The sequence below is a fragment of the Tursiops truncatus genome, chromosome 3, assembly GCF_011762595.2.
Source record: "Tursiops truncatus isolate mTurTru1 chromosome 3, mTurTru1.mat.Y, whole genome shotgun sequence".
In the NCBI taxonomy this organism is placed as follows: domain Eukaryota; kingdom Metazoa; phylum Chordata; class Mammalia; order Artiodactyla; family Delphinidae; genus Tursiops; species Tursiops truncatus.
The window spans coordinates 8,551,569-8,557,568 of NC_047036.1; the positions used below are offsets into that span (position 1 = coordinate 8,551,569).

At 45.2% G+C, this 6,000-nt stretch overlaps 1 long non-coding RNA gene across 1 annotated transcript in view; it reads left to right on the forward strand.

Annotated features, from left to right (window-relative positions):
• The window catches only part of LOC141278258 (uncharacterized), a 7,166-nt gene extending 1,816 nt beyond the window's left edge, over positions 1-5,350 (forward strand). The window contains exons 2-3 of the long non-coding RNA XR_012330625.1: positions 2,202-4,499; positions 5,048-5,350. This is a non-coding gene — a long non-coding RNA (uncharacterized lncRNA). The remainder of the gene's footprint in view (positions 1-2,201; positions 4,500-5,047) is intronic.
• Positions 5,351-6,000: the final 650 nt, after the last annotated feature.

The following is a 6,000-nucleotide window of genomic DNA, read 5'->3' on the forward strand; positions in this document are numbered from 1 at the left end:
ATTTTCCTTAACCTGCACTCCTAAAAAAAAAAATGATTCCTTTGGCATTTTGTACTACAAACTGGGTCACTGGATCATGTAACATCTTCTAGTTGATGAAAACCTTGCTTTCACAAGTGTAGTAACCTGAGGTTTCTCAAGGCAGGCTGTGAGTGTTCTCTGCTCGAAACACCTGAGTGCAAGGAGAGGCTGCCTCCTGTGTCCATCTCCTTGCATTAAACCAAAGACGTGTCCCTTCTCCTTAGACTCGTTTTCCTTAACTATGAAATGAGAGATTAGACTAGATTTGGTTCTCAAACTTTAGCACGCATCAGAATCCCCTGGAGGGTTTATTAAACCACAGAGTGCTGGACCGCAAACAGAGCCTCTGATTCAGGAGGTCCGGGGGAACCTCAGGAATTTGTGGGTCCAAGATTGTGGTTGATGATGCTGGTGTCCCTGGTCCAAGGACCATATACTTTGAGAATCACAGTGACTAGCAAACCCACTTGGCTGACCATCAAAACCATCTAGGGAACTTGCAAAATTCAGATGTCCTGGGCTCAGACCTACTGAACCAGAATCTTACAGGGTGGCACTGGGGAAACCGTATTTCAAAAAAACTCCCCAGGGGCTTCCCTAGTGGCGCAGTGGTTGAGAGTCCGCCTGCCGATTCAGGGGACGCGGGTTCGTGCCCCGGTCCAGGAAGATCCCACATGCCGCAGAGAGGCTGGGCCCGTGAGCCATGGCCACTGAGCCTGCGCGTCCGGAGCCTGTGCTCTGCAATGGGAGAGGCCACAGCAGTGCGTACCACAAAAAAAAAAAAAAAAAAACAAACTCCCCAAATGACTCTTACGATGGACCAACTTTAGGACCCAATTGAACTAGATAATCTGTATAGGCCATGTCAGTGTCAACCTTCCATGATTTTATGTTATAGGTTCAGCAAGGAAAGCCTGGCTGGAGGAAGGCAGGTGCAACTCTCAGGATAAAATAAATCTTATAGGTCCATCAAACTAGAAACATACAAGAAAAGGGAATCCTGGGAAACATAGATCAGCTTAGCCCAGTGGGCACATCGACAAGCCATCGCACCATGGCTGGGTACCCTTCCAGTCCTCCCCAAGGCAATGGTGTTATCCTGCTAGAGATACACTGGTTTAGCATTAAACAGAACCTTTCACGTGCCAGTTTGAAACATCTGCAACTGAATTACTTCAATGCCTTGGGATTTCTCCAAAATAATGTGTAGGTAATTTTTAAATATCTGAATAAGTCAAAGAAGTCACCAAAGTGTTACCACCCAGAACCAACGGAGGGTGGGCCCTAAACATAAATTCTTGCTTCTATCTTAAAACGTACAGACTGCTTGCAACACCCCAAATGGCATTTTTCTCACCTTCACCAGTTTTAGTTCCAAACTCCTCTGGAAAATTCATCACACGTTAATATTTAACTCTAAAAAAAATTTTTTTTAAAGCTCTATTCTTATAGAAACTCTTAGCATAAGTGAACACTGGGATTTCACAGAGTTCCTTAATAAAGAGCTGTGACTCAGCAGTCACAGCTGGTTATCCCTCCAAAGTTATTTTATTTATTATTATGAAATAAGGGACTAAATTCCAGGAACTGAGTGAACCCAAGCTGAATTAACAAACCGGGCAAAGTTAAACAAGACCACAGACTCTGCTAAAGCCCTGTATGAACACTGACCTTGAAGGCAAGGTCAGGAAAAGTATTCCATGGAACTGCTCCTCTAAAGAAATTTTGGAACAAAATCAGAAGTGCTGGTGTGTTTGAGAACATCTCCCAGGAATACCTGGGGGAGAGTGTATTGCAGTTCATCTGTTCCCATTTCTGGGGCGGTGTTGCTGACTCAGCCCCACCCCTTGAATGCAGCTGCAGGTAGCCAGCTGGGAAAGCACTGAGTCCTGGGTGCAGGGCAGGCATTGCTGCTGAAGGCAGGTCGGAAGGCTGGGTAGAAAAGAAAGCTGGTTTCTAGATGATTCTTGAGCCATTAAGCCATCTTGTCACCCCCAGACAGAAAGCCTAAGTTAGCTTTTTTTCACTTTTTACTATGAAACTGTACAAATATGCAGAAAAATAGAAAGAAAAGCTCAGTAAAGTCCCATATTCCCCTGATTTAGATATAATTATTGTGACTATTTTTGCAGTTTACTTCATTTCTTTTTTTTTTTTTTTTTTTTTGCTGAAATATATAGGTTATAGACAACATGACATTTCGCCTCTGGGATTTCACACCCTCCGACAGTGTCCTCCCACATTGTACAGGGTTGGTCCAGTAGAATACAGAAGTAGTGATGGCCTGTCTCGTCTGGAATTAAGTTACAAAAGACACATGGCTGCATCTTGCCTTCTCTCTCTCCCTCTCCCTCTCATCACTTGCTCTGGGGGAAGTCAGCTGCCATGTCGCTAGTAGCCCCATGGAGAGGCCCATGTGGCAAAGAAAGCCTCATGGACACAGATCCCCAAGCCCCAGTCAAGTGTCAGATGACTGCAAACCCCACCACATCTAGATGGGAGCCTCCTGAGAGACCCTGCGTCAGAACCACCGGCTAAGCCAGTCCCAGATTCCTGACCCTCAGAAACTGTGCAAGATAATAATTTCTACTGCTTTAACCTGCTAAATTTGGGGCTACATTGGTAGTACAGATAGAACACATTTGGATACCTTTGCAGGCGGGGTACTGTGACAGAAACCCAAAATGTGGGAGTGGCTTTGGCACCAGGCGGTGGGCTTTGTTGAGAGCATCGGTAAATGCCTGGAGCACCTTGAAGAAGCTGTGAATTAAAGAGTCCAGGTCGTTAAAGATTCAGGTCAGAGCTTGCAGGAAAGTGTCAGAAACTGGAGGAAGGGATCCTGGTGATGCTGTTGCCTGCAGTCATGTGGACAGAGGAAAATGCACCCGATGAACTCGTGATCTAGTCAAGGAGATTCGGAGCCAAAACGTTTTCAGTGCTGCCTGCTTTCTGCTAGTTGCTTATAGTAAGATGCCAGAGGAGAGAGAGAAATGAACGGAAGGGTCGTTAAGCAGAAAGGAGCTGGGACTGGAAGGTTTTCAGCCGGGCCAGATGACAAATTATGCTAGAATCAAGGAATGGCTTCCAAGCAAAAGTCCAAATTCAGGGCCCTGCCAGAAAACCTGTGGTCCAGAGACAGACCCTAGGCTGTGCCTGTAAATAATTTTTAAAAGATTTCAGGAAGATATAAAGCCATACCCCATAGTCCTTTTGTCAGACAAAAGGCCCTCTAAGGAGAGTAAAGGTGTGCCTCGCTGCTGTGGCCCGAATGCTTGTGAGCTTAAAGGTGTACCTCACATGTGAGGTCACAAGAAGTCGGCAGCCTGGAGGAGGGCCCTCACCAGAACCCAGCCATGCTGGCACCCTGGTCTCGGAATTCCAGCCTCCAGAACTGTGAGGAATAAATGTCTGTTGTTTATAAATTACCCAGCCTGTGGTGTTTTGTTACAGCAGCCCCAGTGGACCAAGACACTCACAGACCCTCTCAATCAAAGGATGATGCCCCTCAGGGCTTCCCTGGTGGTCCAGTGGTTAGGGCTCCACGCTTCCACTGCAGGGGGCATGGGTTCGATCCCTGGTCAGGGAACTAAGATCCTGTATGCCAGCGGCACGGCCAAAAAAAAAAAAAGAAAAACAGTGCTCCTAGAAGCTTCGGATCATTGCCCCTCTGCTGTCTGCAGAAGCCCTATCTATGTGGAGAAGGGCTCATCTCAAAGAGATTTAGGGGTGTTGACTTTGCCTAATGGAGTAGATCCCATGGAGATTCGCAGGAAATCCATAAAGTTTTTATGAGAATTATATGTACAGAATCATTACCAACTTGGACTGAAAGGGACAGAGCCAGTACAAAATAAAAAGAGGTCTTTGGACCCTCAAAGTGCTACTGGCAGGAAGCAGGCTGAGAATATTACTCAGCTGCTAACACATGATACCTTTCATGTTACAGCATGATACCTTTCCTTTCATGGAAAAGGAAGGATGACTCACAGGGAAAAACCAAGAGCCCAGAGGGCAGTCCAAAGCCTTGGAGTATGGTTCCCAAGACTTGAGACATAATTAAGGAACTTAGGATGTTTGCTTGGCTTGGAATCTATATGGACCAGCAACTTCTTCATGCTCTCATCTTCTCCCTTTTTCAGCAAGAGTTTCTAGAGTGGTTATTCTGTCTGTCCCCTTGTGTGTTCAGTAGGAGAGGGTTTACGAACTGAATATTCGTGTCCCCTTAAAGTTCATGTTGAAACCCTAACCCCCAATGTGATGGTATTTGGAGGTGGAGATTTTGGAAGTAATTAGGTTTAGATGAGGCCATGGGGGTGGGGTCCTCATGATGGGATTAGTACCCTTGTAAAGAGACCAGAGAGCTAGTTCTGTCTCTCTCTCTTCCATGTGAGGATACAGTAAGAAGTCAGCCAAAAAGAAAAAGAAGTCAGCCAGGTCCAAGCCAGGAAGAGAGTCCTCACCAGAACTCAACCATGCAGGTACCCTGATCTTGGACTTCCAGCCTCCAGAAATGGGAGAAAGAAATGTCTGTCGTTTAAGCCCCCCAGTCTGTGGTATTTTGTTATAGCAGCCTGAGCTGACTAATACAGAGGGGGAGGGGTGGAGCAGATAATTTGTCAAGAAGAACTGTACTGGAGAAACTGGATTTAAGGAATTATAATAAATTTATAGACCTGATTTACATTATGAGACCTGATTTACCCGGACCTGATTTACATTATTTACATTATGAGATTCTGGACATTGAGCGGATGCTACAATAGGATGAGATTTCTGGGGACTCTGGAAGGGGTTGACTGTATTCTGCATGTGGGAAGGATATGAATTTTTGGTGGACCGTGGTGGTCTGCAAATTGGCCCACAGTGAACCTTGCTTCCTGGTATTCATACTCTGTGCAGCCCTTTCCCCCACAATGGACCACTGTTAATCTGTCTGACCAATAGCATACGGCAGAAGTGATGGTATGTCATTTCTGATACTTATTTATTTTTATAAGTGTGGCTTAACTCTCTCACTCACTGTCAGATCACTTGCTCTGGGAGAAGCCAGCCGCCCTCTGGAGAGGCCCACTTGCTGAGGAGCTGAGGCCGCTGGCCAAAATCAGCAAGGAGCTCTCTTCCAACAGAGAGAAAACAAGATGCCTGGGCCATCTTGGACGCAGAGCCTCTGGCCCCAGTCAAGTTTCAGATGACCGTGGTCTGGCCAGCAACTGGATGGTAACCTCCTGAGAGACCCTGAGCCAGAGCCACCCAGAAAAGCCACTCCCAGATTCCTGACTCTCGGAAACTGTATGAAATACTAAATTTTTTAAAGTCGCTATGTGTATTAACCATGTGTTTCTGATGTTTTTATCTCTGGGGCCTGGAAAGACTGTGCCTCCCAGGGCTAGCCAATTCCCAGGGATAGAACATGCCTTTCACAGGCACACATGATGCTCAACATTGCTAATCATCAGGGGAATGCAAATCAAAACCACAATGAGATATTACCTGACACCTGTCAGAACAGCTATCATCAAAAAGACCACAAATAACAAATATCAGCAAAGATGGGGAGAAAAGGGAACCCTTGTACACTGTTGATGGGAATGTAAATTGGTGCAGCCACTGTGGAAAACAGCATGGAGTTTCTGAAACAACTAAAAATAGAATTACCATATGACCCATATGACCCAGCAATTCCACTCCTGGATATACATCCAAAGAAAGCAAAAACACTAATTCAAAAAGATACATGCCCTCCAGTGTTCATAGCAGCATTATTTACAATTGCCAAGATATGGAAGCAACCTAAGTATCCACCAACAGATAAATGGATAAAGAAGATGTGGTATACATACAATGGAATACTACTCAGCCATAAAATTTTGCCATTTGCAGCAACATGGATGGATTTGGAGGGCATTGTGCTAAATCAAATAAGTCAGACAGAGGACAAATACTATATGATATTATTTATACATGGAATCTAAAAAATAC